The sequence below is a fragment of the Leptonotus elevatus genome, chromosome 3 (assembly GCF_054856555.1).
Source record: "Leptonotus elevatus isolate MCC_2025b chromosome 3, RoL_Lele_1.0, whole genome shotgun sequence".
Lineage (NCBI taxonomy): Eukaryota > Metazoa > Chordata > Actinopteri > Syngnathiformes > Syngnathidae > Leptonotus > Leptonotus elevatus.
Genome location: NC_141241.1, coordinates 20,330,006 through 20,357,679, shown reverse-complemented (window position 1 = coordinate 20,357,679; position 27,674 = coordinate 20,330,006). Strand labels below are relative to the sequence as shown.

At 40.1% G+C, this 27,674-nt stretch overlaps 1 protein-coding gene across 10 annotated transcripts in view; it reads right to left on the bottom strand.

The window, feature by feature from the left end:
* baz2ba (bromodomain adjacent to zinc finger domain, 2Ba) overlaps positions 1-27,674 on the bottom strand; it is a 102,648-nt gene that overhangs the window by 59,544 nt on the left and 15,430 nt on the right. For 9 of the 10 annotated variants that reach the window (XM_086070907.1, XM_086070914.1, XM_086070909.1 and 6 more), the window contains exon 2: positions 26,165-26,207. The gene's annotated coding sequence lies outside the window, so the exon portion shown is untranslated. Of the gene's footprint in view, positions 1-26,160; positions 26,208-27,674 lie in introns of all 10 variants that reach the window. The other variant, XM_086070908.1, reaches the window with a different exon arrangement.

The following is a 27,674-nucleotide window of genomic DNA, read 5'->3' as shown; positions in this document are numbered from 1 at the left end:
ACATTTATTGCATGTACATGTACAGGAACATTTACGGTTTCCTCAGTTCAATACTGGCTGAAGTAGTCAAATCCATTATACTCTACTACTACAGTGTTGAAAACAAAGAAATTATGAGAATAAACCAGAAATGTACACAATGGAAATGAATTATAGTCCAGACTAATTCTGACTAAAGCAACCACACTTAATGCAACTACAGTGCTACTTTGACCTACTTTGACATATGAGTTCCCAAGTTATTGTTTTTTTTTTTCAAGTTGAAACCTAAATTGTACTTTAATTGCTTCAAGAAATCGGGAATACTGTATTGACAAACTTGTTAATAATAATAATGAAATATCAATAAACATCTTTTTTTATGCCATAATCCCACAAGCGACACAACCCTTCCTACTTTGTGCAGCAAAGCCTTTCTACGTGGTAAACACAGTACACAATGTTTTCATTACATCCACCGAGCACACAGCACACTTCCGTTCAACTATGTTCATATTACAAGAAACCATTAGCCGATGAGACGGTTAAATCAGATGGCTGATTCAACTGAAAGGAAATACACCCTCTCCTATTTTGACAGTTGATGAATCATTTAAATATAAACTGTTTTCAAACAGCACCCTTTCAGCTTGTCTGCCTCATTTTGGATATTTTGAAACCAAGTGCTTTTAAAGTCAGGTGAAGGTAATGAACACAATACGTTATAAACTTCGATTGTACGTGAAAAGTACAATATGTATGAAAGTTGTGTATTTAGGGAAAACGGAAGTAGGTGAGCTTCTGTCTTAATTTTAACCATAACAAATGCTGCAAAAGAACGACAAATGTCGATGTGACGTGTCCTGATTTTTTTTTAACTGTTCCAATATACAAAATGTTGATTAAAGACGGTGTTCATTGGTACTTACTAAATAGCAAACCACTCATTTATTATTAACAATACTAAGTGAAAAGGCTTCCATCTCCGCTGTTCTCATTATGTATACCAACAGCCCATTTACACCTTTCTCCCTCTGAGGCTCTCCTCTCGTTCTCCTTTTTACCTTTATACTGTCTGATGCCTTTGTTAAGGCCGTCATTAATAACGCCCACGGACATGAAATGAGTTTGTGAAAGGACCTTGGCTTTCTGTTTGACACAACAAATTAATGTAAACAATCAGGAAACATGAGGAGGCAAAGAAACAAAATGTTTCCAGTGGCACACAATCTGGCGATCAAATGAAGCGTTAAACACAATGTCAGTCAACACAGATTCAGAACTCAGAATGTTTGTAAAAGACAGGCACCAGGATACTTACAGTTGTCACACACCAAAAAAAACAATGATACGGAAAACTTATTTACAAATGATGCTAGCAAGATAGCCTTTATGCTACATCTATCATGACCGAGGTTACAGCATTTCACTAGTTGCCATCTCCTGCAAAAATTCATCAGACCTCTACGATTGCATTAATTATCTGACATTTTCACTACTTCTATTTTTGAAACAAATTATTAATTGAAATATAAACTACAGCCTGCATTTGGTCTCCCTTCCATACATCTTAACTCACGCAACTTCATACATTTATTGCGTTAAGAGTGGAGGGCTAAAATCCCTGAAATCAGGGTTAGTTACAAGGACCACGTTTGATTTTTAAAACCAACAGATAAGTCAAAAAACTTTTATAATTTGATTAAGAACTGTTTCCAATTCATATATAATGAATTTCATCATAATTAATCAATTATTAAATTATTATTATTTTTTATGTAAAACAGTTTACAGTGGACCAAGACCTATTATTTGCGATGGAGAAAAATCTGAACCGAAGAAATATCACTCTATTGTAAAAACTGTAAATAAGGAAAATAATTGCAAATAAGCAGATGTTTGTTTTTTTAAAAAGGTGTGGTTTTCTGTGAATAACGTGGATTGGTTCCCCAAAAAATTATTGAGTGGATGAAATTGGGAAAGCAAAACCGTCAAGCTGCGGCGTCCATTGCATTTTTTGATTAAAAAAAAGAGAAAAATATTATTTATTCCATTAAACAATTAGTTATTGACATTAATGAATAAAAAATGTATACAGTTTTGATTGGCTTTTTTGATTTGATTTTGATTTATTATTTTACAATTATTCTATTAACCAATTAATGACAAACAAATAATAAATTAATAGTTTTTGTTGACTGATTATTTTGAACATGCAACAGCCAACAAAAACAAGAAGTCTTCCAAAAATCTACAATAAAAATACCCCCTACTGAAAACACCATGCACTGCTAGTTCAAAAGGTAAGTGAGTAGGAAAAGGAGTAGGAAGACATGTAAGAGTTTGTTTACCAGTGGTAATATTCGTTTGCCACACGTGAGAACGTGTGACGTCATGGAACTATTATATGTCTGCTAAGATATAAATAGTACTGAATGTTAAAAAGACTGGTTGGAAGAGAATCGTGTCGTATTGACAGGGAAGGGGGAGAAGGAGCAGCGGGCAGTCAGCCACTCTGTTCCGCTTCACTGCAACATGGGAGGGAGGCCAGCATGTACACACATACACACGCGTCCATAGACAAGCAGACACACACACTGCGAGAGAGAGAGAGAGAGAGAGAGAGAGAGAGAGAGAGAGAGAGAGAGAGAGAGAGAGAGAGAGAGAGACACACACACACACACACACACATGGTGCAGCAGGTGAGGTTCCAGCACATCACAGCGCTGCCATTTTTCAGTGTCTTGCTCAGGGAGAGGCGCTCTGACATTTTATGAAGCACTCTGCAGAAATCAGCAGCTTGTAATGGCGGCTGGACTGTCACTTCTCTCTTCACACACACACAATCTATCTCCCTCTCCCACACTGATTTTCACGATACTATCGCCCGTGATTAGCAGAACGTAATAATTTTTTACCAAATTGACTTTTAATTGCAAGGAGCAATATTTTATCAGTCTTTGCTGCAGCTTTTACTGTACTGGTGTTTTGTTTTGTTTTTTGACAAAGTGAAGCAGGACGGGAGGGGGGTTAGCAAATCCTACCAAATACTAGCCTGGCAAGCCACACCCACTTTCTTGAAAGAAAAGAAATTGACTGGAAAAACTGCCACTGACAGCTGTTCAGCCCGGTACAAAACGAACCGTGCAATCAAATTAGTTTATTTGCTGAGATATACTCTACACGAGCAACGTCACTCTTCAGCTTGCATTCAAAATGGCGCGTGGGAGAGATGATATGTTGTTTCCTTCAGCATTAAACTCCATTTTAAATGACCAGAAAGAGACCCCCATCAGTTGACGGCACTGGATTTATTTCAAAAGAAGATGTGTGACAACATCATGGACTTATCATTAAGGATGGACTTACCAATGACGCTTACTCGCTGTCGAGAATAGTGAAGCCACCGGTGGCCCTCTTACGTTGCCACTCGCTAAGGTCGCCTAACTTGGTTAGATTTCTCTACTGTGTTTTCACATTATCTTCTATCCGCTACATGTGCAGAATGTACAGGTAGTTGTTCGCCAACTCCGGCAACTCCACTATGTTAGGTTAGTTTTTCCTTGCCTCAGGAATGCGCTTGATGGCGACTGTGGTGTCCAGGCTAGCGCTACACCGGCTCCTCTGGCAGTATTCCAAATAATCACTGCCTGCACAGTTCTGTTGTATTTAACTCTTTAGGGAATGTTTTTAAACTTTAATTTAGGTACAATTTTATCAAACTTTTATGTGAAATACATTTTAATTAATTATTTCAGTACAGTTATTTTCCCTAAATTTAAGTACAATGTTAATGTTCAAACTGTGCATAATGTTACAGAGGTTGATATTATGAAATATACTGTACTTTGTAGGAATGAAAAAATCTCTCCTGGATATTTAGGCCTACTATTCGACTGTATTTTAATGTTGGTCATCATGACTTTTTTCCAGTGATACTTGTATAAAAAAAGAATAATAATAATTAAAAAATAAAAGAACCACTGCTGTAGCGAAAACGTAGTACGGTATAACATCACTATAACTCTCAACAAGGCATGGGCCGATTACCGGTTTGAAGGTTTACCAAAGTCAAGGTTTCAAATATGGCTAAAATTGTTCACCACCGGTAATGAGCTTTTCTTTTGCTTTTTTTTTTAGGCGCAATGATTGGTGTATTGCAGAGATCACTTCATAAGTTGCCTCTTTGAAGTTACTGATGAGCGGCAAGCTACATTTTTCCTTTCTCAGCTGGGAAGAGAGAGGAGGGGTGAGCAGTTTCAGGTAGAAGGAGGGAGGGGAAGGACAGACAGACGACAAAGCAATTGCACTCCCAGCATTCTTAAAAGCGCACCACTAATAACTCATTTTCCAGTGTTGGATTAGTCATTGTGTATAAAGAATAAAAGTGCAAAAATCTCTCGCATCTTAAACCGATTAAGTATCAAAATAATACCGTGGTGAACGCCATTATCCTGGTCACGTGACTGTGCATAAATGAGAGTTGCCGTTGTTCACTTGGATGGGATTTTGCTGACGTAATGGGCAAATGCTTAGCACGTCAAGTTTCATGTCATTTTGTGTGGGGGTGGAGCGGTGGGTGGTGTCCTCTCATAATGTGGGCTAAGGCGTGCTGAGCACACATGTTGCTGGCCTGACGTTGGATGTTTACTGTCCAGGTTAGGGACCGTCCACAACTTACATTTCCGGAATGACCAAATCCGTGGTGACTTGACTGGTAATTTGAGCCTCTGTAACGCGCAACTTGCAGACGCTCCCTAACTTCTACGTGCTACGGGCCGGTTGAATACAACCTCCTTATCAAGCCACAGTTTCAACTTCACTTTCGGCTGGACACAAATCTTTGGCGTGTTCTCCGTGGCTGTACTGCTTTTGAAGAAGTTCTTCTTTGCTATGGGGCGTAATTCCACCTTTGATGTCCGCCATGGGACGCAATTATTCCTCGTGAGTGTTTTGTCATTAGCGGCCATGTCATACACGCGTGTTTACGCACACGACACGTCACGGTGATCACGTGACTGTCTAAAATGGCCAATACTGTACTTAATGCAAAAGTATTCATAAGAAGTGCTATAAAATCATAATCGCTCGACATAATTTATTTTATTTTTTTTTTTGGGACGAGTTGAAATGAACCATTTCACTGAATAGCCTAAAACCTAACCTAAGAAATCATAATAAAAAATAAAAACAATAACAGAACCAATTGCCAGCGGGTACTAGTTAGACCCCAAAGACAACATGAGTAGCTTGCCAGTCTGTTCTAAAAATAGTCCACCAGTGATGAGCCACTTACTAAATACATTAAAACATTCTCTTTTTCTTTCTCCTGCTTTCTCTTTGTCTTTATCTCATTCTGTCTTTCTTTCTCCCTCTTTCAACTTTCTTTTTCCTTCCTCCTTTCTTTCTCTTTTTTCTCTTGCTTTCTCTTTGTCTTTCTTTCTCTTTTAACTTAACATGGTAAACATTTCTCAATGTACCAAATATTCTGTGCAAAAAAATAGAATACATTGTGCTCAATGGAAAGAAATAGGTTAACCAAATGTTTTTTAAAGGACATTTTAGAGCTGTAATTTTAATACCACGGAACCGCAATATTTTTGCTCATGGTTAACATAAACCTAAAAAGAATTTAACACTGCATATTTGAACACCAAAATGTTCACCCAAACTAATTTTGGTTAACGAAGGTCGGCTAATGCTAACATATAATGCAAAACAAGTTACAACACGGATATACTAATGAAAATGAGCATAGATGTTAAAATGTAATTTATACATAAATTATAAACCTCTCACACTCAGGGCAGCAACACATACAATCACAGCATAAGCATGTACCAATATTCACAAGCATACACTGTATTCTCTCTGCTCCATTACTGGAGTTTAGTCGGAGACTTTCTCTGTCCCTCTTGCTTGCAGTTAGTTACACTGCATGTCTTCAATTAACATGGAAGTGATCAAATGTAAATATATATATAATAAATCTAAATAAAGTGAATGTAGTTGTGGAACAATGTACAATGAATCAGCATTAAAGTTTTACAATGGTGTTTAACCCCAAGTCTTATTTGACTTGTGGATATTTAAATGTAAACCTTATAAACACACGTATGTAATGGCATCTAAAAATAGCTGCTTACTATGTTATCTGCATAAAATCAAACATCCATATCCGTGATTAATTCCCTGGCATGTTGTTGTGCTTGACAAGCGCGATGTTGAGCAATGATTAACGGCCAGCAACTCCACAAACCACATTAACACAATGTTTACATTAGCCAGCCCCTCATTGGGGCCATTACGGCAGTAAAAAGGCTAACTGTCATCTTTTGGGCAGATGGCAGCCTGTGGCTTTCAGATGGTGACAATAACTAAAATGCCTGGCGCTCAAACTTTTCCCTCCAAAGTTTCACTCTTGGCCAACACACTTTAAAGTAAACCAGAATAGTATGCCCACAGGAAAAAACATGATTCAACTTGAAATATGTGGGAAGTGTCGAGGCCAAATCTCTCAGTGTAGGCTACGCTATAAACTTAAACTAAGCCGATTTCATTAATATGACATTAGCATTTGTAATGAGAAAAGGGGGGAAAGAATCCCTGGGGACATCTTTGTACCGTTACGAAAATCACATGTGCAAACGCTTGCCCACGCACACATACACACAAGCTGCAATATCAGGCAATTATTTACATCCGTATTACACCAGACTCACACAAAGCAGCCAAAACGTGTTTGTGTGGGTTTGATAATGAAGTATCACAGCTTACTGTGTGCAAACTAACTGTGACAGGAAATATTTTCAAGCGTTCAAGATGGACTGAGTAGATAATTCCAGACAAATAAAGCTGTTTTTCTCCCGACAGCACAGCTCCCACCAGGCCAAAGGGAGCATTAAAAGTCAGTATCAAAATGTCATCCCATTTTCCAAAAAACAAAATTGCAGTAAAGTGGTAAAATGACTAAAAAGTTCACAACCATGCTCAAAACAGCATTCACCATTGAAATTTAGAGGACCATTAATATGTTCCTTTATGTCCCCAAGTTAGTAAAAAGACATTTGGAAAACCAAAACAAAAAATGCTTAAGCAATAAAGTAAGGCAACATGCCAATTTATAATGCAATTATGATAATGAGGTCACTATTAATCAGTTTAATTACAGCTCTACCAATTGAGTTGTTACAATGTTTGTTAAAAAAGGGGGGGGGGGTGTATTGCTCTGTCATCGGGGGGTGGTATTAAACCGCAAATTACAATCCCTACAATGACAATAATTTTTCTTAGACAACTATAAAATATAAAATATTGAAATCAAAAAGAGGATACAAATATAAACATTTATAGAAATTTAATATTTCCATAACAATTTTTTATGGTTACTTTAATATGTTTTTATGGCAAAAAAAAAAAAAAAACACATCTATGAATATCATGTCGTATTAAGAGCAATTAAGGGATGTTTCCTTAATTTTTGGCAGTGGTTAGGGAGAGTTTACCAAAAAGCGCAGAATAATTACACACTCAACTAAAAGAATCTGCTTGAGGACATTCAAAGGTTAGCTTTACTACCCAATGTATGTTGTTTTGTATGCAATCTTTGTTAGCATAGCATAAAAATTGAATTACATACTTCATCTGAGGCTTACGGGGGGATTTAGCTGTCTGGTGGAGCTCCAGTGACGGAATGGTAAGAGGGAAATCTGTTCAAAAGTGCTATATTTTATGTGTGAAATTGCTCAATTTTTAACACTCTGGCTGCCCATTTTGCCATCATCACTTACGCATTAGGAAATGATCTTGACACTTCCTTGACTACAGTTACCAATGATAGTCTGTGTATGGGCATGCATGAAGAAGTATTGCACTAAACGAATAAATGTATGTCATTGGAAACAGCACTCTGCTATTCTCTGGTTTCACCTCTCTGCTCCTCTATCCAGGGTAATTTTGCTCCCCCTGGGTCCAAATGTAGAAGGCCATTTCAAACGTCCAGCTGTGCCTTTAAAAGACTGTCAGCGGCAATAGGCTTCTTGGAAATGCTGTGCTGAATATCCACAGAATAGAGATCTTTGTTTTTTCCACAGTGACATGGCCCCATTTCCTGCGTCGGCACACATCCCTTGTACGATTTCAGATAGACCGCCTCATAATGTTTGTAAACAATACATGGCAGTTCCGGATGGCAGAAAAAAGATTTACTGCCACTGACCTGAACTGAAATCATGATAATCATGTATTATTTGGGGTTGTGTCGCAAGATATGGTTTACCTCAAATGGTCTAGTTTTTTTCCCCCCTGTGCAATATTACGATATAAAAACTTATACTGTAAATCTTACCCTCTATCATTTATATTGTAGTGTTGATGTGTAGGGTATTGTGTGTCGCTGTTGCTATGCTAATGCACCATCCACGAAAGTAATAAATCAACAGCTACCTTTCTTTGATGTCATTTTCGTGCCTCACTCTCCAGGCATGACTAATCGATTTTAGATCAACACAAGTGCTATAACAAATGTAATGGCTGGATTAAGCACTTGTTGATTGGTCAAATGGCAGGCATTATGAGCTAAAGAGCTGACTCTTACTGTTTAACTAGTCAATTGTGAGCTGGATGTAAGAAATTCAGTCTGTGCCTCGTAAATGTGCTTCATGAGGGTAAGAGTTTGTGGGTTTTTGTGTGACCTGAGTGATTTTTAGATGCTCCTAACTTTGTGTGAACAAGGAATGAAGGTTAATTTAACAGCAGCAACACTGCTACAGTGCATGTAACATAACATTACCGGCTGTAACTACTCGTTTCTGGCCAGAGGAGCACGGATGCAAACAACATTGTACATTAAACTTCACTACAATGTACATTTCTTGAAAACTGGTGGCACTGCCTCATCTTAATGAGTTTCGTAACTGTTTAACAAATGGAGACAAGATAAAATAAAATTTCCATTGACGACATGAAGAAAAAGATTGGGTCAAGGATATCAGGATATAAAATGGTATCCATATTACACAGCACTAAGCGGTTTGCTTGGGATATCTTTGAGAAAGGCTAGCCTACATGTTAACATAAACTCTAGAGCACTTTATACATTTCACCTATCTGTGCCATTAATCCAAGCAACAGCAATCCCTCAATAATCATGTTGTCTACATTTCCACCACGTCTATTTTTGAATCATGTTGAAATGTAAATTAGTCAGCATTCCTTCTCCCCTTTAAGTAATTTACATCATGTAACATGTTCTTTTTGACTAATTTTTAGAGCATTAAATATATGGAGGTACAAAATAAAGCTAAAATCAACATTCACAATTTTTTTAATCATCTTGCCTTGATCAAACGACATGTTTAATAAGTTTGTTTACTAGTGGCGCTATCAGAGAAAGCGGCGTCTTTTATGTACATGTGACATCATAGTGAAAAAGTATTTAAAAGAGGTCACACTATTTGAGTCTCTATCGTTGACTGAGTCGAGCTCAGTCTTGACATTGCTGCACTGCAATCACACTCCAACAAGTGGAATCACACACACACACACACACACACACACACACACACACACACACACACACACACACACACACACACACACAGTCAACTGGGAAGATAGATGCACTATATTGCAGTCTTTCAAGTTAAACAACATCCACTGGCCCCTTTCTTAGGATCGTCACACTTCCTTGTGGATGATCCAGTCGCACGGCCAACTCCTGTTGTTCAATTTTTAAAGGCAAAAGTCCAAATAGGTAAAGAGTGTGTATGCACTGGCCTGTGGTAAGACTGAAACCGAAGCTGTCTCAGCCTGTTCCCGTCTCACCAACTCTACGACCCAGAGGGAGTCAGACCTAAGACCACTGCTTAGGGTCTGTCTGTTCACACACATTGGCTTAGATTACAAAGGGCTCAAATATGACTCATCCCACAGAGGGTGGGAGCATGGAGGGTGCTCTGTCTCCCTGTTGTTTTGCTCAAATGCAAACACACACACACACACACACATCCTATCTGTACAGATAACCACATCATAGGCTCAGACAGAGGAGCTCGTGGTTCCACACACCTGCCAAAGACAGATGTTAAGAATAAATCAGAGAAACTCCACACTGGCCCATTTCCACTAACTCGTGTCACAGTAGACAGACTGAAGAGCAAACAGCTGCATATGACAACACACACCCGTGGAAGAGGCAACAATACGGTGCGTGCACTTGACATGCATATACACGGGAAAGAAGAATATATAGTGAGGGCAGAAGAGCTCCACTCTTATTTTCTGTGTATTTTCGGTGTGTAACCAGCTTCAATCCTCCAGAGCTGAGGAGCCGTGAGAGCAATTGTTCTGGAAGAAGACAAAATCCTCCAATGACAGACAAACAAGTCGCAACAAGGAGGAAAAGCAGTGTGGGTGTTTTTTAAGAGGAAGCGCTTTTTCCCCTGCTGCTGACTAGATGAATTTGATGATTTCTTCATTTAAATATAGCCCCACCATCTTAGAAAAAAAGACAAAGGCCCTTTTCAGATGTGTTGCACATTATAATACAGGGGGGGGGGGGGGGTATGTTGATGCTGTGACCTCCAAGCGCATAATCCAAGCATGTGACATCACTCTACATCCTGTCACTCAGTGTGGCCCACTTCCTGCTTCCAAAAAGAGTCACATCCATGCGAACATGAGTGAGTGCGTGCGTGCGTGCGTGCGTGCGTGCGTGCGTGCGTGCGTGTCTTTTGTCATGTCTATAATGTCTATGGGTGTCTTTTGTCAATTCAGGGTTTTTTTTTTTTTTAGCTTTTGTGCCTAACAGGCTGGGAGAAGCAATGTGATCTGTGTGTGTATGATATGCAAGTGTGGACTGTGTTTGTGTAAAAAAAAAACACACACCCTTCACGCTTTGTGGCCCAGGAACAGGATGAAGCAGTGAGTTAACCAGCAGCTCACTGACATTATCGCCCTTCTTTGCTGTCTTGGAATCCTAGCCTGCTGTGAAACTCCAAATACGTGACGTCCTGTCACATTGTCACACCACAGTGTGTGTGTGTGTGTGTGTGTGTGTGTGTGTGTGTGTGTGTGTGTGTGTGTGTGTGTGTGTGTGTGTGTGTGTGTGTGTGTGTGTGTGTGTGTGTGTGTGTGTGTGTGTGTGTGTGTGTGTGTGTGTGTGTGTGTGTGTGTCGGGCAAAATCAAGGAAGACGGAGTGTGAAATTTTGTTTAAGCCATGTGGGAATGTCCCTGTCTTTGCTAAAGCTTCAAAGAGTAAATAGCATGAAGTTGTGTTGATTTGGTTGAAATCAAAATAGAAATGGTGACAAGGACTAATGTTTTTTAATCATCTATCCAATGTGTTAGATACGCGTGCTCCAACGGTGAACTCAACAAACTTCACAATAACCAGCAGTTTGGTAAATGATCACAATTATTATTCATATTTAAAGCAATCATACAAATTTGCTGCTAGCTTAGTGCTAACACATAGTGGATAATTCCATAAACGGGCTAATGAATAGCATCTATAGTGATTTTTTTTTTTAACACAAACAAAGTAGCAACACATGTAGACAAACTACAACACTCAAACATAAATGTTTTTGTGGAAAAACAACAAATACTATTGCAGTTTATTGAGTCACCTACCAAAGGCTTAACATATTTGTCTCCATGACTGTATTATACACTGCCCCTGGCAGCCAATGCTTGCATACCAGAAGAAGCTGCAATGAATTATGATGCACAATTTGTTCACTTTACATTCTACTATTTGTGTTATTACCAGGGGTGTTAATATTAGTGCATTAATTTAGAGTTAATTTAGAGTTCCTTCAACACCACAATTTTTTTTTTATGCACGATTAGTGACCGCCCCTTACTTGGAAAGCCTGTACTGGGGGAATTCCAGTTGCAACGCAGCAGGCACGTCCACGTCAAAATTTAGCAGTAATAAATGTAATAATAATGAATATATTTGTGACGCCTGGGGTAAAGTTGTATTTTACAATTTAAAAAATGTGCAGTATTTCACAAGTTACTTCATGTTAAAGATTAGATAGCTCTTAATATGAAAATAAAAATGCACTGTGCCGTCACCATCTTACAAATGCAATTGACCTCAACACAAATCTATATCACACTGTACAGTACAGTAATCTTTTTTATTTTAACTAAATTTAATGAATTATTATTAAATTACTGCATCAATGACTAAAAGATACAGCCATATTTCTGTTAACAAGAGTATGAAAACTTACTATAAACCTGTAAAATATTTTACTGTACATTTAGAAAATATATAACATTTGTGATTACTCGTGAGTTAACTATTGAAGTCATTTGATTTATTACGATTAAAAAATGTAAACACCTGCCACCCTTATTATAAATGTTATTTTAGAAAACATGATTTTTGGATGTAAAAGGATTGCGCTTCCTGCCAGCGATAAATTAAGTATCTTAAATTGCACTTGTTGATGGATAGTTTCTTAGGTAATGGTGAAGGGCTAAAATTTGAAAAAAGTTAACTTCTTCCTACCACTTTTTCCACTATCAGTGCACAGTATATTTGCAGATTATTTATTTATTTTTAGTCTTTCTGTAAAGCATGTTTGAAATAATTGTTCAATCAAAAAATGGATGACTGGGCAAAATGAAGAGCACGTGGCCCTTGTGAGGTCTATGAATCCAACATCCATGACAAGAGGTCAGGCAACTTGTCCATGCTGAGCACTCGCGGTTAAGAGGATGAAACCAAGTGTGAAATGTGAGAAGACAAGCCAACGTTGTTTCTCAAGCGACAAACATATCTTGTGTGCCTGCATGGAACGTGTGTTATGTTTCAAACATTCTTCATACGAGGAATTTAAAAGTACTGGCTGGGATCAGATACGTTAATCAGTAATGGCCTGTTGTACTTCAGACAGGCAGAGTGTGAGCCAATACATGTTACTAACAATTTACAAGGCCAACGCCTCTTGGATTTGAGCTGCTTCAAAAACTCAAGACCAAGAGATAATCCACCTGGATGCTTTCCATGCAAAATATATGGAAAAATTCCCTTAAATTTTCCTTCTTCCACCCACAATAGCTATTAATATCTCTCTTGAGAAAATTTGCTCATGTCCCGCTAAGGACTGGAATTCCTGCTTGAAACAGTCATCTTGGAGGATTACAAAGAGAGAAGCAGCTAGGCATTTTCATGTGCTTGTTATCTGTACTCTCTAGTCAGCATTGTCCAAACTTTTTTTCTTCCAAAGGCTGCACCCAAACTAGTCTACTAAGCAATTATGCATTGTTTGTAAAATGCAGATACTTTGAAAAAGTACTTAGATCTACATTCAGAAATGAAATAAAAGCCATCAGTAGTAAATGGACAATAATCAAAGCAGTTACTGGAGGGTCATTAATATATGTTCACAAATCGGACCTTTCAAAACAGAATTATGTTTATACACCCTTATTAAGTAAAAATGTGTTACTTTTGTAGTTGTACAAAAGTTTTTATTAGTTATCATCCCCGTTAGATAGAATTCTTGCATTTCCAAAATCACGACTTTTCAGTGCATTGTTCAAGTTGGTATAGCAGCAACATCAACACACCACCACCCTAAAATCATAATCAATTGCCAATACATTATGCCGTCAATGATTAAGGTTGCTGCGGCCATGCACATCAAAGTTTGCACTCATGCACACCCCTCAGCCCCACAACACAAAGCAAAAAGGCTTTATGCGTTACAAAAACTAATGACTTGTTCTTCACAGACTCCTTTTCAAAGGTCTAAAAGAGCAATGAGTGATACAAAAAACAAAAACAAAGACGACTAAGCAGTGTAACTGCCAAATTGCTAACTATAATCATCTTGACGTGGCCTAATACCGCAAGGCTCCCACAGGACAAGGGAGTGGTTAAGTTATAGGACACTTCTCAGACTGTTCAAGTTTCTATTGGAGTTAATAGGTGTTGTCAAACCATTTTTGGGGGTTGGTGGGGTGGTTTACTTTTTGTTTCCTTAAAAACACATGACATGAGGAAAAGACCGATGGTATCAATTTGTGAAATTACATGGACTTGACCATATTGACATATGAGGCTTCCATGTAACTTGTAAAACTTAATTAGGAATAGTGGTAGTTGTACTTGTCACGGGTTGTAGCACCCATTGGCAATGTGGGTGCCAAAAAAGTAGGGGGTTGTTTTTCTCACCCCTCCCACCCCCCCTTTCTTTTTTTTTAATAGTGTTTCGGGCTGTGTCAAATGTTATTTTGAGTATATGCTGCAGGCGACAGAAAGAAAGAAAAAAAGGGATGGCGGGCCACAAATGTTAGGCCATTGTTTGGCCACCACTGCTCTATATGCACCCAGTCGCATAAACACAATGACTACTAATGATCGCTCAAGACCTCTCTCTCTCTCACACACTCACTCACACACACACACACACACACGCACAAATTTAGGTCAATTGAAGTGACGTAATCTGAACCTTTCCACACAACATACCTTATTCTGCGCTCCTGTCACTCAAACAAAGGTAACCTTTCTCTGAAAATAATTCTCCCTAATATCAACAAGGAGTGCTAAATCCTCACAACCTGACAAGAATTGTCCGCAGCCGCGCCAAAAAGCTGTGTTAAAATGACAGCGCTGTAAATTGTTTTAATTATAGCCCACACAGATAACAGCCTGCGGTAACATCAGCCTTTTCTTCGAGCCTTCTGCAAGATCCACACACAGTATTCCCTGGAAAATGCCATTGTTGTGTGTTTATTGAAGAGTGTGTGTGCGTGTGTGTGAATACAATATTCATTTTGCTGCAGGAGGACAATCTATGAATAACAATGAGAGACGCTAATGAAATCAGCCATCAACCTGCGATACATACATATTAAAGCAGGACCTCAGAGTGTCATTCGCTTAGTGCATCATTTGTTCCCACTCTTTTTTCTCTCTCTCCATGCCACCTGACCTTTAGAGTACGTACCCCCACCAACCGTTCCCCACTCCTCACGGCTCAAAACTTAAAATAGGATGTGTACCTGCAGTGCCGTGAGTTTGCTGCATTTTAAAGATTGTTAATGTTTTGGTCATTTTATGTAGTTGCCAATACGAGAAAAATATCAAATTGATGTCGCAAATCAATTTTCCCCAACACAATGAACTGGGATGCCATTCATCAATTCCTGTCCCCACGTTAACTTGTTGTTAGATGAAGAAAAATAGCGCCAAATATATAAAATATAAATGTCAAATATATGCTATACTGTCATAAGAATAATATATAATGAAGCCGTAAGTCACACACACACAACAAGGTAGTATTCTTTTGTTGACGTGCGCCCTAAAAGGTGTGATCTTTTGACTGGCATCAGGATCTCTGATTCCAGCTCGGGTTGGCGCATTTACCACACAGTAGGTCTTCTCCATGCTCGTTGTGAGTATTTTCATTTTGTATTTCTACGTTTGACTGTTGGTTCCATTCAAAAACGCTAAAACTGCATGTGAGGACATAACACTACATTACTACTGAACAGCAGCAGCAGCAACTGTGACAAAGTGCTGCACATAAAAGACTTAAATGCAAATCCTAATTAATAACTACTTAAAATATTTTCCAATTAAAATATTCAAGAGCTCCTTTTACATTGGTATTTAGCATACAAGAGGTGCAGAGTTATATTCCCTACTGTTGCACGTGTGAAATTGTTCGTAGATGAAGGAGGTTCAAGACTGACGTTTCCAACAACCAGAACAAAGGCTCCAGGATCGCAGATGTTGATGGCCAAGATGCCGTCACAGCATGCATGACGTCAATTGTTTGTACAAGCTGAGTTTGAATGTAAACAAACAACTGCAGTTTTCTAAAAGCCGACTGTTCCAACTAACTACAAACTAAAGTAACTAACCTAATTCCTAAGTAACTTGTAACTCGGGGCACTCATTAAGCCAAGGTACCACACACTGTGATACTATTCTAAAATGTGCATTTTTGTTTATGTACCACACAGTCGGAAACTCAAGAACCGGGGGAAGACCAAATCCAAGCCAACACAATTTTTATGGTTTACTACAGCAAATAACAGCATGCATTCTTATTTTTTCACCAAATCCGCTCTGAAATTGAACAATGGTTGGTTAAAGCTTGCTCGTAATTCAAATACTGCAAAAAACAACAACCACCACCAAGCAACAGCCCTTAACATTGGGGCAACTCTTTAGCCAACATACCGCTGTACATTTATATTGGCCCTTACTAGATTGTGGTCTAATGTTATCGCTATGTGCCAATGCATTTAACAAACATTTGACTTTTGAAAGTTTTGAAATGCACAAATCGTTGCAGCAGATTAATATGTAAACGGTAACACAGGTCCAAGCAAACTGCACCTTGTCTATAATGTCATTGCCTCCTCGCTGCTCCTCCCTTTGCCTGTGAAAGACGCTTCACAGCGCCGGTCTCTTTCTCTCCCTTTCTCTTCCTAACCCCCACGCTGGCAGGGAAATGGATCCCTCCACCTGACAGTGGCCATTTTGAGCCTTCTCTCCACTTCTGCTTCCCGGTAAACAATGGGAGAGGGATAATTGATCAAACAGCCAGGGAACCCTTCGAGCTGGGAAGGTCACTGCCCGCCAGCCCAGCTCGCTAAGGAGGGGAGGGGCAGATATATGTGTGTCAATATGTGTGTTTTTTGTTTGTGTAGGCATTGTGAATATGCGTGTAATGCATCTATGCTTGCATGTGTGACAGACTGGATGCATTCTGGTGCTTACATGTGTGTAAAAAGAGTGAGCGTATGAGGGTCCCTGTGATGCTCTTGAACTGCCATTTTTCTTCACTGACAAAGACTCCATCTGCCACAGAGCCATTTGCTGCCTCCCGAGTCGGGAGAGCATTCTGCAAGCCGCGTTCACCTTCATGTCACCTCCACACAGATCACGCCTTGCTGACGCTGTATACGCTGCACACACTCCCCTAAAGACACACGGCTACCGTTTTTTTTTCTTGCCTCCTTGCAATGAACAATGACAGAGGCCAGGCAAAATATGAGACAATATCAAGTACCACAGATTCTAGCTTTATATCCAACTATAATGCTCAGTTTTGGCTAGTAGTGTTACATTATGTTTAGTATCATGGTTATACTCAGCCTTTGTGTTGTTCGTGGCCATTTGCTTGTTTTAATGCAAAAATATTTGAACTAATAACAATTATTGTTGTTAGTATATCCATTCATTTTTATTTCTGAAACCTTTAAATTTCTCGTCAAATAACCTCAATAAAAAATAAACAGAGTTGAGTCTATCTACAGCCAGCAGAGTGGGTTTCCCCTTCTTAAAAAAAATATATATATATAAATGACGGAATCTGGTACAAGTGTTGAGTCTAAAACAGAGGTCACAATCCTTTTTGAAAGTGAGCACTATTTCTTGGGTACTGATGTGATTAATGTGAAGGGTTACCAGTTGAATGCAAAAAGAACACATTTTCTATTATTATTAATCAATTATATTAATCTATGTTAAAACTGATCCCATGAATATTTTCTCACAATAATTATCAACAATGATTTAACCAGATAGCACACAAATACTTTTATTATTATCATCAATTCTACAACATTACGAATCGCAATGTCTACGGTATCACCGGTGAGCTATTTTTAGAACAGGCCTGGGGGCTAACTCATGCGGTCCTTGGGGGCGCCCGAATGCCTGTTGGCATTTTGGTCAATTGCATGATTTGATCCAATCCAGTAAATAAATGCAGTTTTCGTAGGGTTTCAACCGGTCAAAAGTGTACACAATTTGATGTAAACAGTACGTTTTTTTTATATATTTGACTTAGAAATAACAAAATCTGACAAAATCTAAATCCTTGGGACGTTTTATTACATTTGCTTTAACACAGCATTTTTTAAAGGAAAGCAGGTGGACGGAAACGGCCAGTACTGCAGCCCAGAGGGTTATTAAAAGCAGTGTGGTAAATGTCAATTAATAACGAGCATCTTTTATTTCACTGAAAATATTTTACACCTGTAATATTGCGCTCATATTCTGCAACATGATGTGGTTGGTGTGCTCATTGTCTCTGTAACAAACACGCCTTTTTCATAAATACTATATTTGACTTGTTCACTCATACACATTAAGTGTGTCCAAGCAACCGCATGGCTGATATCACTGTTCAACCATCAGCGCTGTGCATTGTGGGAGTGTCTGCTGGGGCAGAGCGACGCGACAGGGGCTGAGGGATTCACACGCCTCTGAAAAGACAGCCAGAGGGGGAGAGAGGGAGGGGGGAGATGTGCAGGGCGTGCAGTGGGGAGGGGGCGGGGGTGGGAGCAAAATACAGAGGGGGGGGGGGGCAGTAACTGGAAATGAGAGATGGCATTTTAAAGAGGAAGCTGAATTTCACCTGCAATTACCGTAGCTCCAGGGCACATGGCTCGGTTAAGAGACATTTCATTCCAAAGCCACTGTGCGCGGCTGCAACACGGAGCCCTGAGAGGCACGTAAGTAAAGAGGGAGAGGGAAAAATAGAGCGGTGGAAAAGTCTCCTCTGCCCAAGATGCCCCTCAGCAGATGTGGCGATGAAAGAGAGGACGCAAGGAGGGATGTAACTCAGGAGAGGATGCAAAAGAGGAGAGAAAGAGGATATCTCATTCAGCAGGCCCCAGCCCAGCCATCTGCACACCACACCAGACAGCTGAAATGGGCCTCTGAGAGCACACAAACACACTCCCAGTCGCAATCTCATGCACACTCACACACACTCAACAAAAAGATCAAAACACAGCAAATAGTGACATTCAACCAAAGCTGCTTGCGTTTAATGATTAATAACATTCTTCGCGTTCGTTCTTGTCTTTCGATGAAACCTCATTTTGTCTCACACAATCCAAATGGAGCCGGTAATGCCTTCCCTGAGGCTGCGCGTCCTGGCTAGTTTCACCAGGCACACTGCTGCGTTTCATAGAAGTGTGACTGCACAAATACTGTAATGAGCTCTCCCTGGGAGCAAGGGGCCTCCTGGCACTGCTAATGGTTCCTCTGGACTGCAGCTGTATCCAGGTTACAACCTGGCCTGGCCAGCAGGCCTGCGGACATACAGGCCTAGTAGGGACAAACGCTTCCCAGCAACAAGCATGCATGGAACTAGAAAGGCAGGTTCCAAAGGATTAAATCGTGTATTTGGTGGAGGATGTTGAGCAACAGGGGGTATGAAGAGGCCAAAGAAAGAATAAAGTGTTGAGTAGATGCGGTTTGGTCATAAATGCAGAAGATAGACTCAATAAACCAAGAGACTCACAGTGCAACAGCTGCTGGCGTTGTGTGTGTGTGTGTGTGTGTGTCACAAAAGAATGACTATGTGTGGTCTGCTTAATGATCAGCCAAAACACAGCAAACCTTGCATGTACCATACACACACACACGACATACAGAACATTTGTTTAGGCTCTAAAACATTAAAGCAATATGGATTCATCCATTAAAACAAACGCCAGCATAGCAATTATAAATTGTCAACAGTCCTTAACACCAGCAGGTCTAACCCAAAAAACACCGCAACAGATGTACAGTATTAAATTGATTATATGTCCCAACCTTATGCAAAATGAGACAACAGGTTTTGACATATCAAAAAAGCAGCTAGTTGTCAACTAATAACTAAATGTCCCGACAATCTTGCAAACGAAGGCATATACTGTATATGCCAAGACCTCAATTTAGACGGATTGCTCAATGAAAATTGTTGGGGTGTTTTGCATCTTCTTAGGTTTTTACACATGTATCATTGAGAATGTTACTATGGCCCACCGCACACAACTAATGTGGGCCTCTGTTGTCATGACATTGCAAATGTCGCCCAGCCAAACATGCCATGTTACGTCACATGAGCTTTCACTACAAAAATTATAAGTTGGCAGATGTCAATACAGTAGATACAATATGTATATATTGTGTTTTACAAAAATTAACTATATTTTTAATTTTATATGATGAACCTTTGGCTAAAAGCAACTGTGGAGAGCGCCTCTGTTGCCAAAATACATGAGTGTGTTCAATACATTTTCATACAATTTGTATTATAATATTATACAGTAGCTGTAACTTCTTCCTTGACAACTATGCCATGTTGTTTGTGGTTCAATAAAAAAAAAAATACAGTACAGTGTATGCGGTGGCTAAAACATTTCCAGATAAGAAAACCATGAGTCGTAATTTTTCCATTGCAGCGAGTTGGTTACGTGTGCGAGGGTCAAATGCCTGGTGTGTGCATGTTAACGCCGATTGTAATTCGTTCGTGATTGCCCAGTTGAGTAGTGTTCGTCTGCGGCGTTCGGTATGCAGTGAGCCTAAGCAAGACGTACGATGCACAAAGACCCATCTTCGTTATGTATTAATTTTTCTGATTTTTTTTTAGCAAAATGTCATGTTTTCAATGCCTTCCCAATTATTTTCTAAACCATCCCAACATTGAGCAACAGCACACTAATGGTGAATACTGTACATGACTAGTAACCATTACTGATGTCCAAATGAATCTATGACCTATAAAGCTACCAAATCAGTTTAACAAACTTAACTACATAAATAACAGCTTTCCGATGGCAACAGATTATTATTTTCATTATTTCACATGGGGGGGAAATGTTTTGAACTCCACACATTAGGGGTTCCACTTAGTTGTGGATTTGGGCTACGAGACTAGGTTTGAGATGTATGACGTATATAAAAGTCTACTCCTAATGTTTCACAAATGACCGTGGTACAATTGTTTTGTATGACGACACCCAAAATTCTGCATTGTGTGCTCGACATCCCAGCATAAACTACAAAAAGCACACACACACACACACACACACACACACACGCACACATACGCACGCACGCACACACCCTCCTGTTGTTGCCCTCTCTGGGACAGCTTGGGTTCTCATCTCTCGTTTTGTCTGGGCCCCAATTCATTGTGGCCTCCTCATGACCACGCACATTATTGTCCAGGCGGGCAGCCCCCAAGCGGACTGAGGCTCCCTGGGCGCGAGCAGTGAATCATGGCACAAGGGTCTGGAAAAGAGCAGCCTCATTCTGTGCTGGTGACAGGGCGAGTACAAGCTTTTTTGGCAGACAGGGTAAATCAAAAGTCTGGCTGGTGGTCTGAACCCTATTAAGACCGTGCGGACCAAAACATGTGCGTGTGTCTCTAAAGTAATCATACTCTGTACTTAAACAGAAGTACATATACTCTTGTAGAAAAAAGACTATGGGCTACAGTAGAAGTACTAATTCAACTTTGTAAACGCCAAAAGGTGAATTAAACGACTTAATACCATGTGTAAAGTACTGTACTTTATTTGCCCAAGGGCAACGCCAGCCCATATCACTTTGTGATAGTGTGTTACTTATTTAGGCTAGTATGTTAGCTAATAGATGAGCCGCATGTGAATGTGGTTTGGTTGTGTTGAATAATTGAACTGAATACCGTAACTTCTGTAACATGGGTACATAATTATTAACAAGCTAGAATCATGGTTTTGGTGTTTTATGGTCCTGTCCGTTTTGAATGATTTGCCCCCATCTTGTGTCATCTATATGCAAAACAAACCCCTTTTAACACAGCATCAATTCGTCACTGTAACAAAAAATGCTAAGTTAGCAAATAACTGAAATAATACACCTTACTTGTGCTTCCCAGATTGGACTGAGAAATTTTGGATGCCAGAAGCAAGAAACAAACAATTCTCTTAATTACAGACACAGACGGGGAATATTATGCAATCTGCTGCCATCATGGTTAAGGCTCCCTGGTTTCTGTTCCACCACCACTTATAAGATGCCAAGATCTTGATAATTTAATCAAGATCTCGACTGCAGTTGACTTTACAACTCTCTATTTACATATTTTTTTACGTTGTGTCGTCAATGGCGGTGTTTGAAAAAAGTAACAAGCTATTTTGATAAAGTAAGGATAACGGATATTAGTTTTATCCCTGCTGACCACCAGAGGCAGTGCTCAAAGCACTGAAGGTTCTCTTTAGGCACAGTCCGAATTAGGCATACCAAAAATTTCACCTCCACCTCACCGCTGGATGACCCGGGAGAGGTCTAAGTTCCGGTATCACCAGATGTTAGTTTCCTGCAGAATATTCTTGCGTGAACATGAGGATTCTGAGTGACAGAAAGCTCTGGCAGTCATTTCGGGATTTATAGAACCATTTTTAGTCGACCCCCGCATACTCTGGGTTCAGCACTCACAGATTTTTTTTTTCTCCACTCATGGAAATTTTTGTTCTAATATATATATTTTTTTTTTCCATAAATATTTGTCATTTTGTTTTGTGAGGGACCCCTTTTTTTGTGGTATATAATGAATGTTTATCAGCCTTATTAGAATTTCTGTCTTTCCCTCCCCCCTCCCAATGCATTTCAATGAGCGTCAATTATATGTGAATTTTTGTTATTTACTGACCCCCTATTGCCCACAATTAGCGGGGTTTGTCTGTACATTAATCTTCTTTTCTTTTTTTTTACATGTGTATTAAAGCAATATAAATGTAGGGAGGAATAAAAATAAGAAGTTATCAGAAAAAGAAATACCCAAGTACAGATACCTGAAAATGTTACTGAAATTTAATAACTAAAGTATTTGTACTATTTTTTCTTCCCACCACTGTTTGAGCCTGTGTGTGCACAAGATGGGTAAGCCCCAATGAGTGCTGAGTGTGTCAGTTGAATCTATGCCGTCCTCTGTCGAGACTGCTCTCTATCCCGAGGACAGGCTTGCAGCAGCTTTTTAACAACCGTAGCTCCAAGGCAAGTGCAAAGTACTAAATGTTTCGGCGTTATCTCAACACTTCCTTAATCTAACAGGGAACCGGTTTAAAGGGCACTGGGGAAAGAAGACAGAGAAACAAAGACCAAGAGCTGAAAATGATAGTGCTTTCTCTGATTGATGAAACCCTATTCGCCTTTTGTGACAGGCAGCGAGACACACAAATTCTTCCCCTCAGGCTATGAGGTGTAATTTCCCCTTCCACTGTCACGAGGGCCGTGTAGAAAAATTATCTGAAGTTCAGTGACTGACTGGCTACGAAATGTGTACGTAATGTCTGTAATGTGTATCTATAATACTGCGATTCTGTTCTATTGTAAGGCACAGTGGGATGCGGATGGAACTGTTGGTCCCATAGGACACACACACACACACAAACACACACACACACACACACTTAAAGAGCAAAGTTGTGGGGCTGACGCAAGACTATCTCTGTCTCACGTGTCTCTCCCTTACGGCCGCCTGCTGTTCCTGACCTTCGAGATGTTTTTCTCTCTTTCTCCCTCTCCCTTTATTCCTGTCTAATTCACACTCATGCGGCGCACATCCACCCTCACCCCTCGCACATATCCACACGCATACATACATGCATGCAAACGCACCCTTCTTTTCTGCATAGCTCCCAGGCACCCTGTTTTGTCATTAAAAGGCAGTGCATTTCAAGCTCCGATCAAGCAGAAGGGGCTACACATGCGATACTGCGCCCACCTTGGCTAAAGTACAAATAGTCCATATGCATTAGAGCACTTAATGTATGCACACACTCTTCCTAGGGATGAAGAATAGCAATCTTAAAGTGGATGCCTGCTACATGTGTGGGTATGTAGGGCCAGGATGCTTTAACCGAATATGTCAAAAGCCCTCGCAATGTACTGTTGATGAAGCTTGGATCAATTAGGATGGACTTAAAGTTAATGTGCACAAACAAGTCAAAATTACAACTCTTTTTTTCCAACATTTGCATTTTCCCTTGGGTATGAAACTAAAGCTGCTCTTTGCCGCTCCCTCTAACAAAAGGTCAACAAAATTACAAACATGATCTTGAGCCTATCCCAGGTGACTTTGGGCATCAGGTGGAGTACACCCTTGACTGGTCGGCAGCCAATCCCAGGGCACATATAGTAGAAAATCATTCACATTCACCCTTGAGGACAATTTAGTCTTCAAACGAGCGTGAATGTTATGTGGGAGGAAGGCCCAAGTACCTGGAGATAAACCACACAAGCACAATGAGAACATGCAAACTCCACACAGGAAGGCCGGAGCCCGGATAAGAATCCAAGACCTCTGAACTGTGAGCCCGACATGCTAAACACCCACCTATGATACCACCTAATTTGAATTTTATTTTTAGAATACACTAGTAATGCACTAAAAAACATTACAGTGTGTGTGAAGATATGCTCAGCAATTACACATTGTTTTTATACATATTGTATGTTCCAGAGGTGGGCATTCCATCAATATTGACGTACGGTCCTTCAATCAGTCAATGACGGACACCCGTTTTGTTGACGATTGACGGGAAATTTTGAAATATAATATAATCGTCAATCATCAATCTATCAATAAATTCGGTAATCCGTCAATGCCGGACATCCCATTTTGGTGACGGATTTGAGTAATGACGATTGATGGAACATTGACGGATGCCCACCTCAAATCACGGAAACATTGACAGACGCTCATTTTGCTGCGCAATCGCCAAATTGACATTTTGGTTTGAAATGAAATGACGTTTCGGATTGACGATCACGGAAGCGTGTCCGACTGTTAACGATTGTCGAATGACGGACACTCAAAATTCATTGACAGGCTCACCTCTGGTATGTTTTTTATTAAAAAATAAATAAAATAAAATAAAAAAACAGTAGTTGATCAAGCAAAAAGTTGATTTTTCAGAATTTTGGGATAGGCAGCAGCCGCCATATCTTCACTAGAATATATCCACCCCTGTAGTGAACAGCAGCTGAATCACATCATTCAGAATCCCCCCATTTAGAACAAAACAAGGCAATCTGTACTAAGATGGACACAGACCAGAAAGTGGAACAAACCGTTGTATTCACAATTCTAACTGAATTACTTTTTGTCACCAGGGCTGCACAAATGGAAATGTTGCTACTATTTTACTTGTAAGTATTTCAAAATCTTACAACTGCTTGATGTGGCCAGGACGGTGGCATTAGGAGTGGACCAGTGTCACCCTCATTACTGTTCTGTTGTGCCCATTGTTCGCCTTCTTTCCCTCTAACTCTGTCCATTTCAAACCAACTAACTGAAATGGGCGGTCACCCCACAGAGCTTCAGGTCTGTTTGACGGTTCTTCCTTAGAGAGAGTTTGTGGGTCTCGCACCTTAACAGACAAATGACATGAACGGCGTCAATTTTTAGTTTTAAAAAATATGCTGAGGAAAAAACAGACAGCTGGACCTATTTACTCCTTCTGTACTATGTTCTGCAAGAAGGCCTCGAAATCCCAGTAAGAAACAGATACAAGTCTCTTCCCCCACCCCAGTAAATGATTCCCCCAGAGGGGTGAGTACTCATCAATACTCATCACAAATGATACAAGCAGCATGCGGCAACACAATGCCTCATTTACAGGCAGAGATGGCGCAGCAACCTGACAGAATCAGGTCCGGGAACACATAAGCAATGCACTATTCATTCAGTTTAAAAAAATATATAATAATAAAAGACACTCGCAGGCCATCGGGTCAGGTAGGAGAGGAAAGTGCAAGTCATTGTCTGCGTGCGCAAAAACAAACTGCCACCTTGGTGTGAAGTGAAGCCTGGAGGACGCAGCCGCGCCCCTGACAACAGATAGCACTCACACAGAGACAGGAGTGAGCAGCGCACGGAAAAGGGAGCGAGGAGGAAGGGCGAGAGGGAGATTAACGCCGCACGTAGCAGCACACGTAAACAACTGCACGCAATCCTGCATCCCTGGAAGCCCCTGTAGGGCGCAGTTAACAACCATTTACATTCTACACTAGCTCCAAGCAGCTAGCAAACCAAGGATGCTTATTAGCTGTGTATGTTTCATACAAATACTCTCATTCGAATGGGAGAAATCTAATTAATTGCTCGATTCACTGAATGAACCCCGAATTTGTAATGTAATCATAACAACCTCTTTTCAAGGGTCTCTTGTTAAATTTAATTTGACGAAGAAGAAAAAACATCCTGTTTTGCTGAATGAATTAAAAATCAAATGAGGCCTGAAACTGGCAAAGTTTGCATGGCTGTTATTGAGCGTTAACAAAAAAAAACTGCATGACAATGTATAGCTTTCGAAAAAGTCACGCATCACCTTTCATACATTCCGGAGTGAGGAGAAGAACATACTCACTGTTTGAAGTGTCTTCAGCTCTTTGTCATAACTGCTGTAACACCTGGGGAGAAGAGAAACAAAACACTGCTAAGTTTCAGAGTAAAACACAGGCTGAGTCACCGGAATGAAACATGTTTACGCATCGCTTTGATTTATGCACAAATGAAATGGACACTTTTTAAATGTGAATGATTTCCCCTATCGGATGTCAGGGGGGGATTAGGCCCCTATAAAAGTACCTCCACATCAAAGTTACAGCTTTTTTTAAATTCGTATTCATGGTGTGCACAGGCATCAAAAAGGGGGAAAATGATGTCTTAACACATCTGTGGCTGCACACAAGATACACGTGTGTGTGTACGCACACACTGACACTGTGTGTGTTTCTCTCTCTTCCTCTCTGAGCCATTTCTTGCAAAACCAGTTTGTTAGAATTGGATCTAGACACTGGAGCTTTGAGTGTGAGGATATTTCCCCCAAACACAAGACAGTTCTTGTAGAGAACCAAGCCCTCCCAGTGTTCTCACGCCCATCTCTCATGCATTGTCTCCAAGGCCCTCCTGTGCTCTCAGCCTGAGCCTAAACTAAGCAGCTCAACACAACAGATGCCGCTCTGCTGCGCATATGACACTACACACATACACATACCGTGCCTGCTTTTATATCTTATGGCTTATGTTCAATTTTCTTTGACAATAAAAATGTAGACAGTCTGGAACAAAACTGTGCAGAACCATTTTCAGCTTCTACGCCAACACCAGTGAAGTTACCAGACACAGACGGTGTCAAGCGCGTGAGCGTGTGACTAACCAACAAGGTTTTGCTGACAACAAACACATCCATCTGGTCAGCAGCTTCAGATCAAACAGAAACGTTCAACACACAAAATCTAGTCCAGTTCGACCATAAAATAACGTGCCTTCCAGTTTACCAAAAGCAGCTTGAGCACACTGTAAGCTAAGGTGGTGTTTTCAGAATTCCTGTCAATGGTATTTGTGGCAAGAAGATGGTTTTATGAGTCCAACTAAAGTTGCCTTTACGGGTTATCTACAGCGAAAGAGAAACTGACAGGTCTGCCACATTGAACAGAATGAGCTGGACTGCTGGTGTTGATGGTAATCACACAGCCAAACAAACATGCGCAGACAACAGACGCAAAGCAACACACTTTGATAACTTGCCGCAGCCATAATGATAACAGAGCGCCAGGTAGACTGAATTCATCTCCTGCCTTTTCATAAAGACCTATTAGCGGATGATTAAAGGATTTCTGCTCATCGGGGCTAAGCACAGAAAAATGACTTGCCCGGTGAATCACTCTGGATAAGGAAGACGCTGCTGTCTGCCATCATTTTCCTCTGCAAAAATCCGGCTGTTCATTGTTAACCTCATTTTGTCATGTAGTCTTTACCTGTTTGTGTCAGTCTTACAACATGGTTTTTGGTAATGATCCAAATCTGGCGCGTCACTCAACTAACAATGGATCCAAGTTATTAAAGACTATAGTTGATTAGTGCCTAACATTTCT